Source organism: Pongo abelii, chromosome 16 (genome assembly GCF_028885655.2).
Source record: "Pongo abelii isolate AG06213 chromosome 16, NHGRI_mPonAbe1-v2.0_pri, whole genome shotgun sequence".
Lineage (NCBI taxonomy): Eukaryota > Metazoa > Chordata > Mammalia > Primates > Hominidae > Pongo > Pongo abelii.
In genome coordinates, this window is record NC_072001.2 from 88,369,193 (window position 1) to 88,395,563 (window position 26,371).

At 42.6% G+C, this 26,371-nt stretch overlaps 1 long non-coding RNA gene across 1 annotated transcript in view; it reads left to right on the top strand.

The window, feature by feature from the left end:
• The first annotated feature begins 8,425 nt into the window (after positions 1–8,425).
• Positions 8,426–26,371, top strand: part of LOC129050182 (uncharacterized) — a 45,204-nt gene continuing 27,258 nt past the window's right edge. The window contains exons 1-4 of the long non-coding RNA XR_008513735.1: positions 8,426–8,553; positions 10,150–10,314; positions 12,132–12,291; positions 18,537–18,621. This is a non-coding gene — a long non-coding RNA (uncharacterized LOC129050182). The remainder of the gene's footprint in view (positions 8,554–10,149; positions 10,315–12,131; positions 12,292–18,536; positions 18,622–26,371) is intronic.

A 26,371-nucleotide genomic window follows, 5' to 3' on the forward strand; every position in this document is an offset into this window, starting at 1 on the left:
TCTGCCTGCCCTCTGACCAACCTGCTGAGGAGATATCAGGTCTGGAGATAGATTGCTTGTGCAAATACAAACGGGAAGCTCCAGGATGCCTGATCTGAATCTCGACCTTCTCTCTGAGTGGACTCCAGATGACCTCTCTTTCTTGCCATTTTCACTGCTGAAGTTGGAAAATGACTTTGAGGACATTAAATATTACATTTTTCTGGAATCATTGATTGGAGTCATGCGTATACCCGTGGTAGAAAGGATTGGCTGACCATCAAAGATAAGTGATCCTTTCCACCGTGCACAGTCGTTGTGGGAAGGGGCTGCCCAGCCCCAGTTCTAGGCAGGACTAGTTCTCACCAAAGAAATGATGCTGTGCTGTTGTCTCCTCTAGGTCAAAGTGACTAAGAAACATGTGTGTCTTCCACACAATCGCTCTCCCTGACCCATCCACTGAATGAAAAGAACTCTGGGGACCAAGCAGAGGGCAGAGCCACAGGACAGAAGGCTCCTGGGCTCTGAGTAGCCATACTGAACACTTCCCAACCAGTATGGACCAGGAAACTAAGAAAGAACTATGTTTGTTCATGTTAATCCACTGAGAAGTGGTGTTAATCTGCTACAGCAGCTAACATCACCCAATTAATACAGAAAACATATGCAGCTAAAATAGACTTGAATATATATTTGGAAAAATTTGAATTCTTCTCTTCGATAAAGGAGTATACATATTTGCAATTCCCACATTCATAGATGCAGGATCCAAGGACCAAGTGTCTTGAAAACTAGCAGCTTGGCCAGGTGCAGTGGCTCACGCCTATAATCCCAGCATTTTGGGAGGCCAAGGCGGGCAGATCATGAGGTCAGGAGATCAAGGCCGTCCTGGCTATGGTGAAACCCCGTCTCTACAGGCATGTGGCGGGCACCTGTAGTCCCAGCTACTTGGGAGGCTGAGGCAGGAGAATGGTGTGAACCCGGGAGGCAGAGCTTGCAGTGAGCCGAGGTTGCACCACTGCACTCCAGCCTGGGTGGCAAACGAGACTCTGTCTCAAAAATAAAAAATAGAAATAAAAAATACATAAATAAATAAAAAATAAAAGCCAGCACCTTTGAATTTGCTCTTAAACCCTCTTGGACACAGGCTTCTGAGCCATGACCACAGTAGAGTCACTGGCCCAGTGCTCAGTACCAGTTGGTATCCATTAAATGTCAATTTCCCTCATCTCCTCAGTTTTTAATCTCTAACTGAATAGAGGGATGCTGCTCAGACACTCTACATTGTGGAGGCATAATCAAATATAAAAAATACAGCCACTAACCACTTGATCAAAAGTAAAAACAGAAGAAGGAAGCCTACATGAAAGGAAGGCATAGAAACCTTTCTTGGCGACAAGGAGACAGAAACACCATCTGCTCTTGCCTGATTCTGCTGTTGTCCTTAGTGTATGGTTACTGTTAGACTTTGATACGGATGTTTTGTTTTGTTTGAGACAGGGTCTCGCTTTGTCACTCAGACTGGAGTGCACTGGCACAATCTCGGCTCACTGTAGCTTGGAACTCCCAGGCTTCAAGTGATCCTCCTGCCTCAGCCTCCCAAGTAGCTGGGATTACAGGCATGCACTACCATGCCCAGCTGATTTTTTAAATTTTTTGTAGAGATGGGGTCCTACTATGTTGCCCAGGCTGGTCTCAAACTCCTGGGCCTCCCAAAGTGTTGAGATTACAGGCGTGAGCCACTGTACCTGGCCCTTGAAATTGTTTTTATCTCTTTAGAAATCATTTTAAGGAAGCAAAGCCCGGCTCACAATATAGTTTTATATTACCTTATGAATTTTACTTTGTGCTCATTTAAAAAATAATTTTGTCCCAGCTATTCAGGAGGCCGGGGGAGGAGAATTACTTGAACTCGGGAGGTGGAGGTTGCAGTGAGCCGAGATTGCACCAGTGCACTCCAGCCTGGGTGACAGAGTGAAACTCGGTCTCAAAAATAAATTTAAAAATATTAAAATAATTTTGATTCTGGATTATATAACACTAGAAGCAAATAATTTTGATGATTTTTCAATTTTTCCAAAAGCAATCCTGATAAAGGCACCACATTATCCCCCTACTTTTTTCTTTCAGTTGAAGCCTCTATTTCCAACCAACTTGCCGGCAGAATAGGGTGGTTTTTTAAATCTATCATTTTTTACTATGTGTAAAACTAATTCACACTCTTTATAACTGTACATTAAATTCAGACAATAGAGAAGTGCAAAAGAAAAAACAGGAAAATGGGATCATGTTATACACCTAGTTTGCCAATTTGTTTCCCGATTAAACCATTTATCTTGGGTATCTCTTCATGCCTCTCCTTCCCATGGCAAATGCCCTCAATGCATTTAAAGTCCTGAGATTTGGCTTAAAAGGTGAAAGTGAACACGTGATGTTAATTCCAACATTCCCTCAGCACTGACAGCCTTCTAATTCCAGCCCAGGTCTCATGAGTGTGGGCAGAAACATCCAGGTCCAAGGAACTCATCTGGGCAGAGATGTGCCCAGGGAGGTGTGAGCTTTCCAAGCTTTATTCAGAGCTGGTTCCCTACAAGGGCGTCTTTGTGGCAGGAACCTGCAAGTGGATACTGCTGGGGAGAAGAATGCTAATTACTTGAGTATGACGGTAGCTGTCTGCATGGAGAGAAATCACTTGTCATGGAGCTTCTGGATGTGTCAACTCAAAACTCATAGTAATTAAACAGGGGAGCAGGACTGAGTCTCAGACACAGGCAGGGCACACCAGGGTGAGGATCCCTTCTGCACACATGATAGTCATCACAAGCCGTACTTAAATAAAAGTGATCTCTCCACGAGGCTGAGATGGGCTATAGCAGCTGCCGCCCAGATCTCTATATTCCACGGAGGTGCCTATCTGGTTCTCTAAGATCTCTGGGCATTGGACCAGAAGGATGGCACCCAGTGGCAAGATTGCTTGTTTCAACAGTGCCACTGTGTGTTAGGATAAGCAAAAACAGCCAAAAATCCTAGACACCCTTGTTTTCGGTTTTCTCCACTGGAAGAGAAAGCATCCAAGTATCAAGGAATATCCCGGAGGGAGGAGAGATCTTGGAGTTATCACAGAAGAAAGGATATCAGGGGGGAAAATACATTCTCACTATAAATTGTATGGGATAATAAAGTGAGCTAAGTTAAATATTAAGATAAATATGTGTCTCAGGTGATGAATAATAATAGTAAGAATAAAAGCAGCTACCTTTTGTGATGTTCTATGACTCAAGCATATGATATGCTTGGCTCATTCACTCTTCACAGCAGAACCTATTCAGCATTTATTTATTTTCCTTATTTGAGGAAACTGAAGATCAGAAACATTAAGGAACTTGCCCAAATTCCACTTGCCAAGCCACGGTAAAGTGGCTGCTCAAATGTAAAACTGTCTACTTCCAAATCCAGGTTCTTTTCACGATTCCAGAGAATATGGGGGAAATAAAGGACCCAATGTCTGAAGAAAGGAAGGGTCCCTCATTACACTCTCTGACCCATGTAGGTGTGGAGGGGTCAGGAAAGATCTGAGCTTCCTCACACCCAAGGATAGCATTCTTACCAATTGAGAATTCCAGGTTCCAACATCGCCATCTCCAGCCTAAACCTTACAAAATATCTACTCATTTTCATCTCCAAATTTTTTTATTTTATCTAGTAAAAAATTTATGGCAAAGTGTATCAACCAAGAATATCCTTCTTGTTAAATGCCACACTGACTTCCTGGGCACAATGCCCATCTTGGTTTAATTGATCTTTACTAATTAAGACAGAGCTTTGTAAGGGATAGTTGTTACATTTAATTGATGTGTGCTATTTATCTGCTACTAGCACAAATGTTTGTGACAGTAGAAAGAGTTGTCAGAGAGGAAACATCCCAGGGTTTTATTACCACCGCTAAAATCCAACATAACTCAACGCAAAGAAGTCACATCCTGCCATTCAGTCTTCCTTCTGCTTACATTTCGGTCCCAGGAGATTTGATGGGACTGCGGGTGTATTAATCTGGGATCATTTGATTGCAAGAAAGAGAAACACATTAAACTAGCTCATGGGAAATTGTGGGTTTGCTCTAAAAGAGTATCTTGTCAGTTTTCCTCCATAGAAACCTGATGGACTTAGAAAGCTCCAAGTGTCTGAAAGTTCTATTACAAACAAAATGTTAGTGAAATCAAACATCTCTGTGTAAAAGCTAAGCTGTACCTGATGGAAAGCAGTTGTTGGAAAGTGGTGAGTGCAGTGGAAGGAAGAAGAGTGAAAATAAACTTATGATACCAAATGGGGGCCGGGTACAGTGGCTCACACCTGTCATCCCAGCAGTTTGGGAAGCCAAGGTGGGCAGATCACCTAAGGTCAGGAGTTCAAGACTAGCCTGGCCAACATGGTGAAACCCCGTCTCTACTAAAAATACAAAAATTAGCTGGGTGTGGTGGTGGGCACCTGTAATCCCAGCCACTCAGGAGGTTGTGGCAGGAGAATCGCTTGAACTCAGAAGGCAGAGGTTGCAGTGAGCCGAGACCACACCATTGCACTCCAGCCTAGGCAGCAAGAGTGAGACTCCACCTCAAAAAAAAAAAAAAAAAAAAAATGGGGAGAGAAGTGATACCATCAATAATTAATGAAATGAGAAAGGTTAAACTGGTAACAATTGAGGAACAAAAATGGTGATATAACTGGAGAAGGAGGAGGGGGACTGGGAAGGTACATCATGGTATGTATTAGTTAGCTACTGCTGCATAACAAACTACCCCAAAACTCAGTGGCTTGATACAATAATCATTTATGATTGTTCACCCATCTACAGATGTGCTAGAATTCAGTTGATCTAGCTGGGCTGGCCAGATTGCTTTGCTCCTTGTCTGCAAGTCTACAATTCACTGGGATGGTGTTGCCCTACATCTTCTATCCTTCTCCCAAGACCAGCAGGCTAGCCAGATGATGACAGAGGTACAACAGAACACAGCCTACTGCACAAGCATCTTTCCTCCTTCCTTCCTTCCTTCCTTCCTCTCTCTCTCTCTCTCTTTCTTTCTCTCTCTCTTTTTTGATGGAGTCTTGCTCTGTCACCCAGGCTGGAGTGCAGTGGCACTATCTTGGCTCACTGCAACTTCTGCCTCCTGGGTTCAAGCAATTCTCCCCTCTCAGCCTCTTGAGTAGCTGGGATTACAGGTGTACACTACCACGCCCTGCTAATTTTTTGTATTTTTAGTAGACACGGGGTCTCATCATGTTGGCCAGGCTGGTCTCGAGCTCCTGGCCTCAAGTGATCCGCCCATTTCGGCCAAAGTGCTGGGATTACAGGCGTGAGCCACTGTGCCCAGAACCACAGGCATTTTTCTAACCCCTACTTACATCATGCCTGCAAACATCCCATTATCCAAAGCACATGATATGGCTGCCCAAAGTAAAAAACAGGATATGTAAGTGGGCAGAACTGCAAAGCCACAAGGAAATGGGCCTGGAGATGGGCGGGGACGGGGTGAAGGCTTGGAACCAATGGGGGCCAGAAAGGTGGCTGGTGGTACAGGTGAACTAAATTCTCATCAACCAAAGCAGAAGCCAATAGATTGTCTCCTACAGGGTTGGTGGCATAGTGGTTCAAGTTTACTACTTAGAGAAGCTGATTACCACTCAGAGGACTGAAAATTGAAACAGACGTGTTTCCTTCTGAAGTGTAGCACTAAGATAGGGAGGGGGAAGTTAACATTTACCAACCTTTTATTTGTTCTTTGAATTTTTTTTTTTTTTTTTTTTTTTTTTTGAGACAGAGTCCTGCTCTGTCACCCAGGCTGGAGTGCAGTGGTGCGATCTTGGCTCATTGCAACATCCACCTCCTGGGTTTAAGTGATTCTCCTGCCTCAGCCTCTGGAGTAGCTGGGATTACAGGCACATGCCACCATGCCCAGCTAATGTTTTTTATTTTAATTTTTAGTAGAGATGGGGTTTCACCATGTTGGTCAAGCTGGTCTTGAACTCCTAACCTTGTGATCCTCCCTCCTCAGCCTCCCAAAGTGCTGGGATTATAGGCATGAGCCACTGCGCCTGGCCTGAATTTTTTTTTTTTTTTGAGATGGAGTTTGGCTCTTGTTGCCCAGGCTGGAGTGCAGTGGCGCAATCTCAGCTCACTGCAACCTCTGCCTCCTGGGTTCAAGTGATTCTCCTGCCTCAGCCTCCCCAGTAGCTGGGATTACAAGCACCGGCCACTACGCCCAGCTACTTTTTGTGTTTTTAGTAGAGACGGGGTTTTGCCATGTTGGCCAGGCTGGTCTCGAACACCTGACCTCAAGTGATCCACCTGCCTCGGCCTCCCAAAATGCTGGGATTACAGGCGTGAGCCACTGCGCCCGGTCCTGAATTTTTAAACTGTATATAATTATTAAAGATGTTTTTAAAATTAATTAAAAATTTAAAAATAGACACTGTCCACTGTGTACAATACAGCAGATCAAAGACTGAAAAGGCACAATCTTCTCCCTCAAGGAGTTCGCAGGATCCTGAGGAAGATGGGACTCTAAACAAAGAGCAGCGACACTGCGCTGTTAAATAAGAGAGCACAGTGCTACCGCAGTGAAAAGGAGAAGGGCACTCAGTCCCTAGATTGATCAGGGAAGACAACAGAGGCAGGGACATTCGAACTGAGTCTTACAGTACAGGAGCCTGAGAACAGCTTCTTTCTCCTGCCCCAAATCTTTAGAAATGGAGAACCACTTGTTTAAGCCTATAGCTACCCTAGAAAGGAAAAAGGAGTGCCCTTGGTGGGTGGGTATGTTAGTCCATTTTTGCACTGCGATAAAGAAACACTTGAGACTGGGAAATTTATAAAGAAAAGAGGTTTAATTGGCTCATGGTTTTGCAGGCTGTATAGGAAGCATAGCGGCTTCTGCTTCTGGGGAGCCTTCAGGAAGCTTCCAATCATGGCGGAAGGTGAAGGGAGAGAGAAGCGCTTCAAATGGCTGGAGCAGGAGGGAGACAGCGGGGAGGTGCTACATACCTTTAAACAACCAGATCTCGTGAGAATTCTCTCATGAATACAGCACCAAAGGAATGGTGCTAAACCATTTATGAAGGATCCACTCCCATGATCCAGTCACCTTCTACCAGGCCCCACCTCCAACATTGGGGATTACAATTTGACACGAGATTTTTGCAGGGGGATAAATCCAAACTACATCAGTGGGTAACTATGGTAAACAGCCCAAATGCAAGGGGTGTTCAAGTGAAGAAGACACCCGCAGCCTGAAATGTACTCAGAAAGCTGCTGCAGCACTTATGGGCATATACCCCAAACAATGGAAAGCAGGAATTCAGAGATACCTGTACACCTATGTTCATGGCAGCCTTACTCACAATAGCCCACAGGGTGGATGCAAACTAAGTGTCCACCAACAGAAGAATGGATAAACCAAACGTGGTACATGCGTACAATGGAATATATTATGCAGCTTAAGAAAGAAAGAAATCCTGACTCAGGCTACCACATGGAAGAACCTTTGAAACATGATGCTAAGTGAAATAAGCCAGTCAGAAAAGGACAAATACTGTGTGATTTCACTTACATGAAGTACCTAGAGCAGTCGAATTCATAAGACAGAAAGTAGAAGGTGGTTTCCAGAGGCCTGGGGAGGGGAATGGGGAGCAAGATCCCATTCATATAAGGGAGATAAAACACTAAACAAGACTATGCTCCCATAGAACACCCATATTTCCTAGAAGAAGATCTGGAAGCATACTCCTGACTGTGGTTGTCTTTGGGGGAAGGCTTGAAACCTGTAGTAAAAGGAATGTTTAGCATTACCTGAATGTTTGGATTTTTTAACACCAAGAATGTATTTGGGCATTCATACAAGAATAACAAGTTTAAATGAGAAAAGTTGGCTAGGTGCAGTGGCTCACACCTGTAATCCCTGTGCTTTTGGAGGGTGAGACAAGAGGATTCCTTGGGCAACATAGCAAGACTTTGTCTCTACAAAAGTAAAAAATAATTAGCCAGATGTGGTGGCACATGCCTGTAGTCCCAGCTACTTGGGAGGTTCAGGTGGGAGGATTGCTTGAGCCCAGCTTTTCAAGGCTGCAGTGAGCTGTGATCTCACTACTGCACTCCAGCCTGGGCGACAGACAAAGTGAGACCCTGTCTCCAAAAAAAAAAGAGAGAGAGAGAAAAAAAAAAGGATGGTGCAATAGTTTCTTAGTCTTAACCACACACATTAACAAAAATAGTAGGGTCTATTTTATTTGACAACGCCCACCAAAAGTTCAAGTTCTATTAGTTTTCATATACTTAAAAAATTTTTTCCCATGGAAACATCACCTTGACATATCTTGGGGGAACATAGAACGTGGAGAATTGTTTCTGTTGCTCTCCCCCACCCCACCCCATGCCAACATTCTGCATCTCTGTGCTGAGGGAGCCACCGGCCTTGTCAGCCTTCACATTAGGCCTGCCCTCTCCCTGCTGCAGATGAGCAGCATGTCTCAGCCTGTTGGAACTCTCCCTTGGTGTGTTGGAGACGTTGAGACGTTGTGAGAAAAGTATGGAACCAGGAGTCAAGGAAGCTTCAGTCCTGGCTCGGGCTACTTGTTTATTGTTCAAAGTTAGCTTTTCATTTAAATGTCTGTGTTTCTGTTTCCTTGTCTAAAAAATGTTAAAATATATGCCTATCGTAAGGTTGTTGCAAAAACTCAAAGGAGAATACAGACATTTAAGATGGTCTGCATGGGCCGGCATGGCGGCTCACGCCTGTAATCTCACAGCACTTTGGGGGGCTGAGGTGGGAGGATTTCTTGAACCCAGGAGGAGGCTAGGCTACACTGAGCCATGTTCATGCCACTGCACCCCAGCCTGGAGCCTGGGTGACAAAGCAAGACTTTATCTCAAAAAAAAAAAAAAAAAGACTTTTTTTTTAAAGTTCTGGGATACATGTGCAGAACCTGCATGTTTGTTACATAAGTATCCATGTGCGGCCGGGCGCAGTGGCTCACGCCTGTACTCCCAGCACTTTGGGAGGCCGAGGCGGGTGGATCACGAGGTCAGGAGATCGAGACCATCCTGGCTAACACGGTGAAATCCCATCTCCACTAAAAATACAAAAAAATTAGCCGGGCGTGGTGGCGGGCACCTGTAGTCCCAGCTACTCGGGAGGCTGAGGCAGGAGAATGGCGTGAACCCGTGAGACGGAGCTTGCAGTGAGCCGAGTTTGTGCCACTGCACTCCAGAGCCTGGGAGACAGAGCGAGACTCCGTCTCAAAAAAAAAAAAAAAAAAAGTATCCTTGTGCTATGGTGGTTTGTTTGCTGCACCTATCAACCTGTCGTCTTGGTTTTAAGCACCGTATACATTAGGTATTTGTCCTAATGCTCTCCCTCCCCTTGCCCCCTACCCCCCAACAGGCCCGTGTGTGATGTTCCCCTCCCTGTGTCCATGTGTTCTCATTGTTCAACTCCCGCTTATGAGTGAGAATATGCAGCGTCTGGTTTTCTGTTCCTGTGTTAGTTTGCTGGGGATGATGATTTCCAGCTTCATCCATGTCCCTGCGAAGGACATGAACTCATTCTTATAAAAAAGACATTTTGTCTTTGGGAAATAAATACTGAAGATTAGCTTCAAATACACAGTGGTTTGGATGTGATACTTGCATCTCTGACTAAGTTGTAAACTTATCCAAGTCATTGTCCACCGCGGCACCCACAAAGCTTTCAGGCTTGTCTTCGTTGGTGATCTTGCTTTGATGTGCTATGAAGGACTGTCCCAGCAGATGGCAGAAGAGAACTGAGTCAGGAAAAACCAGCCTGGGTATTTCAGTGTGCACTGTGAACTGGGTAAGGCTTCTGCACCTTAATGTCCCTGCCGCAGTAGTGCTACACATTGACTTCACAATCGCTGCTGAACTTCCCTAATAAAGGTGGGTCAGCAAAGGCGTGAGAGTTACCACTCTATCCAAACACCATGTCACTGAGACTCACTTAGGAAGAACATTCATTTCCTGAGTACTTCCGTAGTACTGGAAACGGGGATGAATACAAAATAGTCCCTGTCCCCCCAGAGTTCATAGTCCAGCTGAGATCAAATAAGGACAGAACAATTTGCATTTTGCCAGGCTGTCCTCTAATGACAATAATTTCCTGAAAGTTTTCAGGTTGCCTGCTTTAGCCATGTGTTCTTCTCTGGCCGCTTCTCTCCAGCCCCAGCCTCAAGTCCAACTCATGATCTCTGGCCTGGGCTACAGGAACAACCTCCTGAGGGAGCTGCCTCTGCTCTTATCCACCTCCAGTTTCTTCTCACCGTATAGACAAGGTAATCTTTTAAAAATGCAAATGCAATTACACTGCGTACCACCTACTCAAAAGATCTAATGGCTTTGTATTGACCTCATAATAATACCCCTACCCTTAATCTTACTTAAAAGGCTTTTTGTGATCCGATCCCTGTTTTTCTTCTCCTAACTTATCTCACCCTCTCCTCCTGCAATCAACTCAAGAAACTGACTTTCAGTTTCCCAAATGATTTTTATCGCCTACCAGATTTGCCCAAATTGCTTTTCTCTCTACCTAGAATGCCTTAAAACTAAAACTCACTCCCTCCCATCTACCCATCCTCCTTAACGTGGCTAACTAGTATTTATTCTTCAGCTCTCAGGTTAGATGTCCTTTCTTTTGGGAGACTATCCCTGCCAGTACAAGGGTGGACTGAATAACTCTCCTGAGTACTCCAGAGCACCTCTGCTTCCATTCCCCTCGCATTTACCATATTTCTTCATAATGGGTTTGTGTGTCTTCCCCTGTCTACTGTAAACTCCTGGCACATGAGGACTTCCTCTTGTACAACAGTGTGTCCCCATTTCTTGACACAGTTCTTGGTACAGAGCAGCACTCGATCAAAACTTATCAAGTAAATGAATAAATAAATCATAAAACACAATTGATACCATCCAAGAAGTCATAAAATTCTTGGGGCACAAGGTCTTAGGAGAGTAGATCTTTCTGTGTGTATCAGCCATACCCCCAACCCTTTTTTTTTTTTTTTTTTAAGATGGAGTCTCTCTCTGTCACCCAGGCTGCAGTGCAGTGGCACGATCTCGGCTCACTGCAACCTCCACCTCCCGGGTTCAAGCGATTCTCCTGCCTCAACCTCCTGAGTAGCTGGGACTACAGGCACCCCCCACCACACCCGGCTAATTTTTCAGTGTTTAGTAGAGATGGGGTTTGGCCACGTTGGCCAGGTTGGTCTTGAACTCCTGACCTCGTGATCTGCCCACCTTGGCCTTCCAATGTGCTGGGATTACAGGTGTGAGCCACCATGCCTGGCCAGCCATATCCCTTTTCATCAAGATGTCAACCATATACTCTCAAATCAAGTTGTGACCAGGTGCGGTGGCTCACACCTGTAACCTCAGCACTTTGGAAGGCCAAGGCAGGAGGATTGCTTGGGCTCAGGAGTTCAAGACCAGCCTGGGCAGCATAGGGAGATCCCATCACTACAAAAATCATTTAAAGATGCTAGCTGGGTGTGATAGCATGCACCTGTGGTCCCAGCTACTCAGGCGCCTGAGGCGGGAGAATCATCTGAGCCCAGGAGGTAGAGGTTACAGTGAGCCATGATTGCACCACTGCCCTCCAACCTGAGCGACAGAGCAAGATCCTGTCTCAAAATAACAAAACAGAACAAAACAAAGACAAGTCGTTGTTGTTTCATGCAAACAGGCTTTGAACTTGGAGCAAGTCACCTAGTCAATCTTCTCATCCACAGCAAAGGAGTTCTGAAACAAACAAACAAAAGCAATTTTTACCTTTCACAGTGTTTCTTGTGTCATCCCAGATGGTTAAAATGAAAAGGCTTTAATGAAGGGACTATTCACAGAGTTTCTGGACTGGATAAGGTAACAAACAAGGTATGGTAGGACACCTAGAGACTAGCAATGGTGAGAAGCTATTACTACCCTCCCCGCTTCCAGGGCCTATTGAGACAAGGGAAGGAAACACTTATCAGAGCCCAGTGAGTAAGAGCTGTACCTAGGATGCAGCTACAGTCAGACATAGCATGCCAAAGCAGGAAGAGAGCTGGGAAGAGCTACCCTGACCTCTGTTGAATCCCACCCTCCCATCTTCCCACAGAGCCTCCCACTGGCTGAACCCGAAAGCCAGCTAGGAAGAAAGCCTGGACAGTGCAGTCCACTGGATTCAGCGGAGCAGGGAAGAGCATGAAACTTGGAGCGACCCTAGGCCCACAAATAACCAGCATCAGACATTACCCATTGTCTTCCTGCTATGACAGGTGAGGACTCAGCTGCCTTACCCTCACCCCCACACCCAATATAGTTCTGGCACTATTTTTAGAAGCTGTATTTTAATAAGCACCTCAGCCAGCACCTGTGAGAGCAGGACTGCATCATCTCTGTGTCCTTAGAGAAATGTAATTAAGAAATAGAAAATACAGAGATTTAATTATCAAATAATTTAAATGCACAGAAAAATCCAGAAATAAATATAACAGGCACCCATTTGTGGTCAACCCAGAGGTAACACATTAACTTTTAGTTAAGTGTTGTTTCAGAATTGTTATTTTTTGTTTTTTATGGAAAAAATTGCAGATACAGTTAAGATCACTCTCATAGGCCGGGTGCAGTGGCTCATTCCTATAATCCCAGCAGTTATGGAGGCCGAGGCAGGCAGATCACTTGAGGCTGGGAGTTCGAGATCAGCCTGGCCAACATGGTGAAACCCTGTCTTCACTTAAAAAAAAAATACAAAAATTAGTCAGGAGTGGTGGCACACACCTGTAATTCCAGTTACTTGAGAGGCTGAGGCACAAGAATCACTTGAACCTGGGAGGTGGAGGTTGCAGGGAGCTAAGATTGTGCCACTGCACTCCAGCCGGGGCGACGGTGTGAAACCTTGTCTCAAAAAAAAAAAAATTTGCCCTCATCTCTTTCTCCCATTCCTGCCCTCTCTCATCTCCAGAAATAAACACTATCATTAAGTTGGTGTGTATTCTTGCATCTATAATTTTGCTACATATATTTGTATCTATAAACAATATACAATGTTGTTTTATGTCATTTTTTAAATTTACAAACGGGTCCCTTAGTATGATATCCTTTTGCATCTTATTTTATAAACGCAGTACAATGTGTCTGAGACTTTTTTGTGTTGATACATATAGATCTGATTAGTTTGTTTTGACTTCTATATGGTTTTCTCTTTTATACATACTTATATTCCCTGTGATTGGCAATATAGTGAAACATATTTTCACTATTTATTTTATATATTTCTGCTTTTATGCTTTTCGTTTCCTCACCCTTTTTTGGAAAAGGGAGGGTATCTTGTTTTCTTTATTCCCTCTATTTTCCCTTAACCATTTAAGAAGTTATAGATTTTTTGTTCTTATCTTAAATTTTAGAATGGGCTTGGTGGCTCATGCTTATAAACCCAGCACTTTGGGAGGCTGAGGTGGGCAGATGGTTTGAGCCCAGGAGTTTGAGACCAGTGTAAACAACATGACAAAACCCCATCTCTACAAAAAAAAAAAAAAATACAAAAATTAGCTAGGTGTGGTGGTGCACACCTGTAGTCCCAGCTACTCAGGAGGCTGAGGCAGGAGGATCTCTTAAGCCTTACAGGCTGCAGTGAGCCAAAATCTCACCACTGCACTCCAGCCTGGGCAACAGATCAAGACCCTGTCTCTAAATAAATAAATAAATAAATAAATAAATAAATAATAACACAAATTTAAAAATAAAAATAATCTTAAAATTTTAACATGCATGAATTACAAAGAAAATATTAGGATATTAAAATGTTTTAGTTCTGCAGCTGGGCACGGTGGCTCATGACTATAATACCATCACTTTGGGAGGCTGAGGCAGATGGATCATTTGAGGTCAGGAGTTCACGACCTGCCTGACTAACACGGCGAAACCCCGTCTCTACTAAAAACACAAAAAATTAGTGGGGCATGGTGGCCAGAGCCTGTAATCACAGCTACTCGGGAGGCTGAGGCAGGAGAATCACTTGAATCCGGGAGGCAGAGGTTGCAGTGAGCCTAGATAGCACCACTACACTCCAGCCTGGGCGACAAGAGCAAGACTCTATCTCAAAAAAAAAAAAAAAAAAATTTCTGAACCACTTGAGGATATGGTATGCATACTGTGTTCTTTACCCCTAAATACTTCAGTGTGCATTTCCTAAGAGTACAGACACTCTCCTGTATAACCCTCAGCTCAGTTATCAATTTTAATAAATTTAACAGTGATACATTTTTATTAATCTTCCATTCTTCTCCTGGTTTCTTCAGTTGGCCTGGTAATGTCCTTTATCACATTCTTCCTCCATCTCCCCACCTCAAGTACACAATCCAATCTCTTCTCAGGCATTGCATTTAGTTGTTATATATTTTAAGCCTTCCTGAATCTGGACTATTTATGTAGCTTTTGTCTTTTATTACATGGACAGTTTTATTATACTCCTTTCCCCCAAATTTTTAAATACAATGTTTCTCATTTTGTTTGTCTGATATTTCTTTATTAGATTCGGGTTATTCATTTTTGCCCAGAATATCACACAGGTGATGTTGGACCCTCAGAATATCACACATTTAGAGTCACATGATATTCTTGGAGGGGTTGGGAGGGGCAGGCAGGAATTTAAAAAATATATTCTCTTTGTGACTTTACCTAAATGTTTATTTTATCTTAGTTGTGACTTGTTATTCCCCAATCTGAAGATTCATATATATATGTACATACACACATATGCATATATATACACACACATATACATATATATATATATATTTTTTTTTGAGATGGAATCTCGCTCTGTTGCCCAGGCTGGAGTGCAGTGGCAGGATCTCTGCTCACTGGGACCTCCACCTCCTGGGTTCAAGCCATTCTCCTGCCTCAGCCTCCTGAGCAGCTGGGATTACAGGTGCGTGCCACCATGCCTGGCTAATTTTTGTATTTTTAATAGAGACGGATTTTCACTGTGTTGGCCAGTCTTGTCTCGAACTCCTGGTCTCAGGTGATCCACCCACCTTGGCCTCCCAAAGTGCTGGGATCACAGGTGTGAACAATTGCACCTGACCTGAAGATTCATATTTAACTAGTGTTTTCATTAAGCAGGACCCAAAGGAGTATAAGAAAAAAAAAACTAACTTTATTATTTCTCCCCACCCCTTCAAACTTTCTCTGCAGTTTCTTCCCTATTCCTGCATAAAATCGCAAATAACCTAATATTTACACAATTTGGGACTAGTCCAAAGTAATATGAATAATATAAATTTATTCCAGTTCAAATCTTCCTTTCCACAGCTCTAAAAACAGGCATCTTTGCCCATTATTAGTGAAAGTGTAGCTCAGGATACAGCCATCACCTGTCACTCTGCTGCCAGGCAGGAACAGCTCCAACCATGGCCTCCTGATTTTAGACTTTTCAGGTATGAGTCATAGAGCTGCCCTAGACCCTCCAACTTTAGAAGACAAATGTCAAGCTAGCCAGGGAGTATTAGTGAAATCACTTTCTTCTGACTTAAGATGACTCTTGCTCTTCTTCCACAACTGTCATAAGAACATAGTACATCAGTATAACAAACTTCTTCTTAAAATTCCATCTAGGCGACCCGTACTAGATGATGTCAAAGATTTCTTCCACCTTCACTTTTTATTACCATATGAGAAAAAAGTGGGGAACATTTGTGTTTCTTTAAAACAATTCCCCACTCTGGTATGTAAGTATGTTGCCTCTTCCATCAGAAGGTTTAATTTTTAATAATCTAAGCTATGGTAAGAATTTCAATAATTCATATAAACTTTCAGGTGAAAGTATGTGGGACGAGAACAGGCTGAAGTTCCCCTTTCCTTTTCCCCAAAGCCTATCATCACACTCACAGCACCAGCCATGTGGCTTGCTCATCATATTTAATGAGAGTGGCGATCCAGAGGGTTTTGGAGTAGTCTCTGGTTCTCCAGTCTATGCCCAGTAAGCTCATCAGGAATCAAAACTCCTCAAAATTAGCCTGATTTGCTCATTCCACAACGCATACATGTATCGACATATCACATTATACCCTACAAACATACACAATTATCATTTTTCAATTAAAAATAAAGCCCAAAAAGGAAGAAAAATAAACACTCTAGTCTTACAGCTGTTCTCTCAGTGGTCCAGACACTGTTGGCCACCTCTAAATTTCCTCATATATTCCTATGAAATAATGTTAAGTGAAGAAAATAGAAGAGGCACCAAGACAGAAAAACAGGCCAAGAGAACAGAATAAGAAGCCTAAAAACAGACCCACCCACATATAAGTGGCAACTTGAAACTAGACAACAGTGGCATTTGAAAACACTGGGGAAAGAAAACGCAATTGAAAATATAGTACCAGGACAATTGGTTTCATGAAGAAAATGATAAATGAGACCCTATCTCACATATAACAACTTGCAAATGTGAAAAACAACATTTCTAGCACTTTGGGAAGAAAATAGAGGAAAATGTAATTTTATGATATTACAGTAAAAAAGCACTTCATAAGGCAGCAAAAACACAAAAAGAACAATTGTTAAATTTTACAAATTAAAATTCTATTATCTGTATAAAAAAGGAGCTGATAACAAAAATAAAAGGCCAGCCACAGATAATATATTATATATTATATATAATATAATATAATAATATACAATATATACAATATATATTATATATATATTATATATAATATATTATTATATTATATATATAATTTTATAATAGTAGAAACTAAAATAAACCAGTTTTTCTATGATTTGGGGAATAAGTAAACTATATAATGGTATACTATCCAGTAAAATAAGTAAACTATATAATGGGATACTATCCAGTAAAAATTAATGAATGTTAATTTTTAATTTAAAAAATAAATTACAAAAAGGATACATGATGCCATTTATATACATTTAAAAACAAAAGCAACTCCATTGTTTGAAATCCGTTCAGGTCTGAACCTATACACATATTTGGTGGCACATTTAGCTATACTAAAAAGTATTAAAACAGGATGGAAGTAATACACACTCACTTTAGGATAAGTGGTTAGCTTTAAGAAGAAAAAATGGGGTGAGTAATATAGTTTATGTCTTCTACCTCACTGTTTCTCTCTTCTCCTTCTGGTATTCTAATTACACTTATGTTAGACCATTCGATATTGTCTCATAGCTTTTGGGTGCTCTGGGGTTTTTACTTTTTTTTCTCTTTGTGTTTTGGTTTGCATAATTTTTAACGACCTGTCTTCAGGTTCATATATTCTTTCCTCAGCAATGTAAAGTCTCCTGAACTGCTCATTGACATAATTCATATCTGTTACCTTGTTTTTTATTTCTATCAATTAAATTTGACTCTTTCATATATTTTATCTCTCTACTGAAATCCGTCTATTCATACATGTTGTTTCCATTTTTCAATGGAGCCTTTAACATATTAATCATAATTATTTTAAGTTCCCAGATAGTCTCAACATCTAGGTAGTCTTTAGGATTGCTTTTATTCTCCAAGATGACAGATCAGAGGCAGTGTTCACATGCCACTCCCACTTGGAAAGACAAAATAGCCTGTAGATATTCACACTGTGACTTTACTTCCAAGAAACACTGCAGGAACTAAACAGGAAAACTAAAATCCACAGATTATTTTTATTTTATTTTATTTTATTTTATTTTTTTGAGATGGAGTCTCACTCTGTCACCCAGGCTGGAGTGGAGTGGCACAATCTCAGTTCACTGCAACCTCCGCCTCCTGGGTTCAAGCGATTCTCCTGCCTCAGCCTTCCGAGTAGGTGGGACTACAGACATGCATCACCACCAGTTAATTTTTGTATTTTTAGTAGAGACTGGTTTCACCATGTTGGCCAGGCTGGTCTCAAACTCCTGACCTCAAGTGATCCACCTGCCTTGGGCTCCCAAACTGCTGGGATTACAGGCATAAGCCACCACACCTGGCCCACAGATTATTTTTTTAAAGTAGCAGGCTGCAGCCTATGACACCAGCCACGTTAAAACAAACAAACAAACAAACAAAAAAACCCTGTAAGTCCCCAGAGTGTGAGAAGGGGAGTGACTGCCTCCAGGATATATACCCCTACCAGGAGACCTGGTAATCTAGGCCACAGGGAAAGGCCTTAACCAACACTGGAACTGATTTTGAGAGTGGAGAGGAATATTAAAGCACAAATGGCAGCAGGAAGAACTTTGCACGCACTCCCAGTCTCCAGCATGGACCAAGGGAAGCCATTCCTTATTCTGCCACACAGGAGACCTCACAAAAGTCTGCCAACTTACTCAGGCAGCAGCCATTGCCTGAGTTAATTAAAAGAAGCTTCCAACTGAATTTCACGATATAACTTTGAGTGGGGAAGAACTCCCTTGGCCAGAACCCAGGAGCAAATGGGAAGTGTGCTGCAGCCATGAGCAAATGAGCTGGGTGCCCTGGCTGTGCAGGTAGACTGGGAGGGGCATGGCCTGAAAGCCGTGGTTCTTGTCTCCACAGGGGAAGGCTTATGATCCAAGGAAGTTTTGAGTTCTAAGCATAGATGGCCAGGAACTTAGCTGGCTGCTGCTAGCAGAATCTGCAGGTAAGAGATCTGCCTTGCCAAGTGCACGGGAGCTGGGTGGGGCTTACTGCTGCCGGTTACTCCCCACTCCCTGCGTGAACTCTCCTGTGCAGCAGAGGCAGTTATGCTCCTCTCTGGAACATTATCCCAATGGCCAAAGAACCACCCCCACAACTCCCACAGGGGCCACTGCTAGCACCACATGTGAAGAGTCAAAACATGCACCTGCCTGACCCAGCCCCCACCTGCTTTGCCCACCACCTGCCCTGGTAGCTTAGCATGAAAGACAGAAACTTTTAGGAGCACAAAGAACAGAAACTTTTCAGAGCTTTATGGCCCCACCCATTGCCTGATAATCCAAAGTACCAGCCCTGGGTAGCATAAGGCAAGCACAAATTCCATCACTTCTGCTATAGCTGGTGCTCTTTGGCAAGCATCACTTCCTGGCTGGAGGCCAACTCACACAGTCCATTACAGCATCTGCAGGTAGAATAACACTGTGCCCAGGAAGGAGAAAACTTGTGTGTGACCCCAGCCATCATCATTGCCTGCACCACTCTGGCTAACCAGGAGGTCCTGAATCTGCCCATGTGACCTATTTATTACTACCCAAATGGGCATTTGAGGAAGCCAATACATGAAGACTTTCTATAACCAAGGAATCTCTGAGTCTATGTCACTCCTCTGCCACTCCTATTAGAGCTGGTGCTGGTACCTGCTGCTGGGAGACTTGAGGGCAGGTCACAATTCTGGATCCCTTGCAGATATTCCCTAGCACCAGGCTGCAGTGTGGCAGCCACATTGGGTGGCTAGACTCAGGGGAGTAACAGCATTCACAGTAGTCTGGCTTTCAGGGCCTCCCACTCCTAAAGGAAGCGGGGGAGTGCACCCCATCAAGGGAACACCCTGTGGGACAAAAGAACCCAGGTGGCAAGACTTGAGTCTCGGGTCTTTCTGCTGGTGGGAAGTTTCCTTCAGCAGAGGCACAATTGCAGTGCTGGGATCAGCAGGGAAAATCTGTAGCTCTCCTCCTACAAGTCAGGCAGTGCTGGTGTTTGTGAAAGGCCTTGGAGAGGGGGATTTCTTTTCCACCTCATTCACCACTGCAAACACAGCTGGGGCTTTTCCCATGGGAACTCAGTGTGGGTGCACCTCTAGACAGCCTCTCTGGAACACTTCAGGGTGACTGCATCCCTACTGGAGGAGCACCCTCCAGGTGCAGGCTTGCACGAGAGACAGAGTCACAATTCCTCTCTACTTGGAACATCAACATTCCTGCAGATGAGTAGAGGTGCCTATCTGCTCTAAATAGCCAGAACACTGGATCAAGAGTATGTCTGGGAGGTGGATAGCTCTCCTGCTAGCCTGGCAGAAGAGCTGAGGTGGCTCCAGTCCTGCCTTCTGATAAGACCTCAGCATGTTTCACTGAGAGTTCCCCCAGCCACCTCTGTCAAGGCAGGGACCTCTGTCCATTATTGGTTATTGCATTTACCCACCTGCTTTACCACAGCTGGTTTTCACCCATGGCTAGCTCCCCTTTTGGTCTGAAGCCTGGACTATTCAACCCAGTAAATAAAATACTTGGGGAAAAATAAATAAAGAAAGAAGTGCATAATATGGGGGAATGAGATAAGCTTCAAGAGACCTCTGTCATTCCAATCCTATGGGAGACAGTGAACTTGCTCACACACTGAGCACAGTGCTACTACAACCAGCATCTGAAAAAGCCATCTTCCAAAGACTCTACAACCAAGGAACTCATACAGAGCCTTCACCCCTGAAAGCACCCCTGAAAGCATACAGAGCCTTCACCCCTGAATTAGGCTACAATAAACTATAAACATTTAAGTCACATCCTTAAGGGGGGAAAAAGAAATTTTAAAAAAACACAGTTAGGCTGGACACAGTGGCTCACACCTGCAGTCCCAGCACTTTGGTGAGGCCGAGGACGGCAGGTCACTTGAAGTCAGGAGTTCGAGACCAGCCTGGCCAACATGGTGAAATCCCATATCTACTAAAAATACAAAAATTAGCCAGGCATGATGAGGGGTGCCTGTAATCCTAGCTAATCTGGAGGCTGAGGCACGAGAATCACTTGAACCCAGGAAGTGGAGGTTGCAGTGAACCAAGACCATGCCACTGCTTGGCAGCCTGAATGACAGAGTGAGACTCTGTCTCAAAAAATGAAGTAGAAGAAGAGAAGAAGAAGAAGGAGAAGGAGAAGGAGAAGGAGGAGAAGGAGAAGGAGAAGGAGAAGAAGAAGAAGAAGAAGGAGAAAAAGAAGAAGAAGAGGAGGAGGAGGAGGAGGAAGAAGAAGAAGAAAAGAAATAAAGATGAGAGCAGAACTAAATGAAATGGAAATCAAAAAAATACAAAAGATCAATGAAACAAAAAGCTGATTCTTTGAAAAGATAAACAAAATTGATAGACCATTAGCTAGATTAACCAAGAAAAGAAGAGAGAAGATTCAAATAGGCTCAATTAGAAATGGAACTGGAGATATACAACCAGCACTAAAGAAATACAAAATGTTATTGGAGACTACTCTGAACACCTCTATGCACACAAAACAGAAAACCTAGAGGTAATGGATAAATTCCTAGAAGCATACAACCCTCCTAGATTAGATCAGGAAGAAACAGAAACCCTGAACAGACCAATAACAAGCAATGAGATTGAATCAGAATGTTTTTTAAAATGCCAAGAAAAAAAATCCCAGGGCCAAATGGATTCATAGCTGAATTCTACCAGACATTCAAAGAAGCGTTGGTACTAATACTACTGAAACTATTCCAAAAGAATGAGAAAGAGGGAATCCTCTTTAAATCATTCTATGAAGTTAGTATCACCCTGATACCAAAACCAGGAAAGGACATAACAAAAAAAGAAAACTCCAGACCAATATTCCTGATGAACACACATGCAAAAATCTCAATAAAACACTAGCTAACTGAATCCAACAGCACATCAAAAAGACAATACACTCTCATCAAGTTGGTTTCATCCCAGGGATGCAGGGATAGTTTTACATATGCAAGTCAATAAATGTAATACATCACATAAATAGAATTAAAAACAAAAACTATATTATCATCTCAGTAGATGCAGAAAAAGGATTTGATAAAATTCAGCATCACTTTATGATTTAAAAAACCCTCAACAAACTAGGCGTAGAAAGTACTTAATAAATTTTCAAATTAATAAAGTACTCAAATTAATAAAAGCCATATATGACAAATCCACAGCCAAAACCATATTGAATAAGAAAAGGTTGAAAGCATTCCCCCTGAGAGCTGGAACAAGACAAGGATGCCCACTTTCACCACTTCTATTCAACATATTACTGCAAGTCCTGGCCAGAGCAATCAGACAGGAGGAAGAAATATAGGGCAACCAAATTGGAAAAGAGGAAGTCAAACTGTAACTGTTCACGATGGTATTATCATATACCTAGAAAGCCCTAAAGACTTCTCCAAAAGACTCCTAGATTTGATAAATTAATTCAGTAAAGTCTCAGATTACCAAATCAGTGTACACAAATCAGTAGCGCTGTTATACACCAACAATGGCCAAGCTAAGAATCAAATCCAGAACTCAATCCCTTTTACAACAGCTGCAAAAACAAACAAACAAACAAACAAACAAAAAAACCTAGGAATATACCTAACCAAGGAGATGAAAGGTACCTGCAAGGAGAACTACAAAACACTGTTGGAAGAAATCATAGATGACACAAATGGAAACACATCCCATGTTTGTGGGTTGGAAGAATCAGTCTTGTGAAAATGAACATACTGCCCAAAGCAATCTACAGATTCCATGCAATTTCATCAAAATACCAATATCATTTTTCACAGAATTAGAAAAACAATCCTAAAATTCATATGGAACAAAAAAGAGCCAGAATAGTCAAAACAATCTTAAACAAAAAGAACAAATCTGGAGGCATCCCATTACCAGACTTCAAGTTATACTACAAGGCTATAGTTACCAAAACAGCGTGGTACTGGTATAAAAGCAGACACTTAGGCAAATGCAACAGAACAGAGGACCTAGAAATGAAGCCAAATATTTACAGCCAACTGATCTTCAACAAAGCATACAAAAACATAAATTGGAGAAAGGATACCCTATTTAATAAAAGGTGCTGGGAAAACTGGCTAGCCACATTTAGAAGAATGAAACTGGATCCCTATTGCTCACATTATACAAAAATTAACTCAAGGTGAATCAAAGACTTAAATCTAAGACTCAAAACCATAAAAATCCTAGAAGGTAACCTTAAAAAAACTCTTCTGGACATTGGCTTAGGCAAAGAATTTATAACTAAAACCCCAAAAGCAACTGCAACAAAAACAAAAATAAATAAATGAGACCTGATTAAATTTAAAAGCCTCTGCACAGCACAAAAAATAATCAGCAGAGTAAACAGATAACCCACAGATTAGGAGAAAATATTTGCACACTGTGTATCCGAGAAAGGACTAGTATCCAGAATCTGCAAGGAACTCAAACAAGTCAGCAAGAAAAAAAAATAGCCCCATCAAAAAGTGGGCAAAAATATGAATAATATTTCTCAAAAGAAGATATACAAGTGGCCAACAAACATATGAAAAAATGCTCAACATCAGTAATCATCAGGGGAATGCAAATTAATACCAAAATGAGATATCACCTTACTTCTGCCAGAATGGTCATTATTAAAAAGTCAAAAAAATAGATGTTGGTGTGGAAGTAGTGAAAAGGGAATGCTTATACACTGCTGCTGGGAATGTAAATTATTACAACCTCTATGGAAAACAGTATGGAGATTTCTTAAAGAAATGTAGATCTAAAAGTAGATCTACCATTTGATCCAGCAATCCCACTCCAGGGTATCTACCCAAAGGAAAATAAGTCATTATATGAAAAAAAAAGTACATGTATGTTTATTGCAGCCCAATTCACAATTGCAAAGATATGGAACCAACCTAAGTGCCCATCGACTAATGAGTGAATAAAGAAAATGTGGTATACACCATAGAATACTACTCAGCCATAAAAAGGAACAAAATAGGCCGGGCGCAGTGGCTCATGCCTGTAATCCCAGCACTTTGGGAGGCCGAGGCAGGTGGATCATGAGGTCAGGAGTTCGAGACCAGCCTGGCCAAGATGGTGAAACCCCATCTCTACTAAAAAATACAAAAATTAGCCGGGCACAGTGGCAGGCGCCTGTAATCCCAGCTACTCGGGAGGCTGAGGCAAGAGAATCGTTTGAACCCAGGAGGTGGAGGTTGCAGTGAGCCAAGATCACGCCACTGCACTCTAGCCTGGGCAACAGAGCAAGACTCCGTCTCAAAAAAAAAAAAAAAAAAAAAAAGGAACAAAATAATACCTCCAACAACTTGGATGAAATTGGAGGCTATTATTCTAAATGAAGTAACTCAGAAATGGAAAATCAAACATGGTATGTTCTCACTTATAAGTGGGAGCTAAGCTATGAGGACACAAAGGCATACAGAATGATATACTGCACTATGGAGCCTCTGAACAGGGAGAGTAAGAAGCGGTTGTGGGACAAAAAAACTACATATTGGGTTCAATGTACACTACTCAGGTGATGGGTGCACTAAAATCTCAGAACTCACCACCATATAATTCTTCCATTAGCCCAAAACCACCTGTACCTCAAAAGCTATTGAAATTTTTTAAAAATTAAAAATAAAAATAGATAAATTGGTTTATTCATCTTTAATCAGGCTTTTTTTTCTTATGTGTATATCTTGTAATTTTTTTTTTTTTTTTTTTTTAACTGACTGCTGGACAGTGTGTGTAGAATAAAGATGAAGATAAATAGTACTTGTGCCTGAAAATGGATACAGTTTTTTTTTTTTTTTTTTTGAGACAGAGTCTTGCTCTGTCACCCTGGCTGGAATGCAATGGCGCAATCTCGGCTCACTGCAACCTCTGCCTCCCGGGTTCAAGTGATTCTCATGCCTCAGCCTCCCGAGTAGCTGTGATTACAGACTTGTACCACCACCGTGCCCGACTAATTTTTGTATTTTCAGTAGAGACAGGGTTTCATCATGTTGTCCAGGCTGGTCTCAAACTCCTGACCTCAGGTGATCCACCTGCCCCAGCCTCCCAAAGTGCTGGGATTACAGGCATGAGCCACTGCACCCCGCCACATTTACACATTTTTAAAATTAGGTTATTAGTGGGGCAGGGAGGGTGAGTCAATCCGGTCAGGAACTGAGAAGGGGATTTTGTTGCTATAGTTACCTTCAGTGTAACTAGTGAACCAGTGGCTTCAGATTCCTCTAGTGTGACCTTGCGCTTGGTGTGGCGGCTGGATGCTGGAGGGTTTTTCTAAATATCTCTACTCCACCCTTAGCTTTCAGCCTTCCCGTGTGTGTGCACTACACAGAGGATCTCCTCCCATGCTCTTGTCTCTTCCACAGTAGTAAGCTGCATTGCTTGAAACTCAGGGCTTGCTCACCTAATTTTGTGGGGCAGGGGGAGGGACAGAAGGGGGAATTCTCTGTTGGAAGGAAGAGGATTTTCTGTTAAACTGGTAAGCTGTGCCTGGGTCTCAGAGGTGTGACTTTCTTACTGATCCTGCCTTTCTTCCCCACTGTAAGCCAAATTCTGCTTTTTTCTTTAGGTCTTGTGCAAGACATAACTTCCTGCACTTTCCTCACCAGTAGGAGGCTGCTAGTTGTACTGGTATAGCATTCATACTTAGAATGTTTTCCTACCCCTTTCCCTGGCGTAGAAAGAATGTTGTCTTTGACCTTTCCCCCAGCTCCCTGGGTCCTCACTGTGGCGCTACCTCTCAGCCGCTTCTCCTTCAATAGCTCATGGCTTTGGTTCCGTAGGGGAGGAGTCTCCTGTGGCAGTGACCAATTTCCTCCATCCTTCAGGTCTTAACCAACTAGAGAACTTTCTGTTCTCCCTCCTTGACTCAATCTTTCTTGTGAGCACTCAACAGAAGTCCATGGAGAAGAAACTACTAATAAGTGTGAACTTCCCTGGTGTCTGGGATCCCAAGGTTTCTATACTGTCACCGTAGCCCATACTCAGCTTTTACCAAATCATTACAAATTTTAGTTGACTTCTTACCTACTAATATGGTACCCGATGTCTCCACCACCCATGCTCTGCCCAAAGGGGAGCTAATGTGTGGATCTTCTCTCTTCTCAGAGGGGCTGGTCTTTGCTTGGATTTCAGGCTGCTTAGTCACCTTCCAAACTCAATTCTCAGATGGGTTTAAGAAAAGTTATAATGTTGTAGTTTATCTGGCATTTTCTTGTTATGTGGGAGTAATACTTTTTTAGCTTTCTATATCCTTGGTGAAAGTAGAGGCTATCTATATCTTTAACTCTTCATTTTTTTTTTTTTTGTTTTTTATTTTGAGATAGGGTTTCACTCTGTCACCCAGGCTAGAGTACAGTGGGGCTATCACAGCTCACTGCAACCTCAAACTCTCTGGGCTCCAGAGATCCTCCCATCTCAGCCTCCCAAGCAGCTGGGATTACAGACACATGCCACCACACCTGGCTAATTTTTTGTGTTCTTAGTAGAGACAGGGTTTTGTCATTTTGCCCAGGCTAGTATCAAACTCCTGGGCTCAAGCAATCTACCTTCCTCAGCTCCCAAAGTTCTGGGATTACAGGCATGGGCCACTGCACCTGGCCTAACTCTTCATTTCTTAATTTAAAAATTTTTTAAAGAGACCCAAATTAGCGAAGTGATATCATATGTTAAATCTGGTTGACAGTTCCACGGCCTG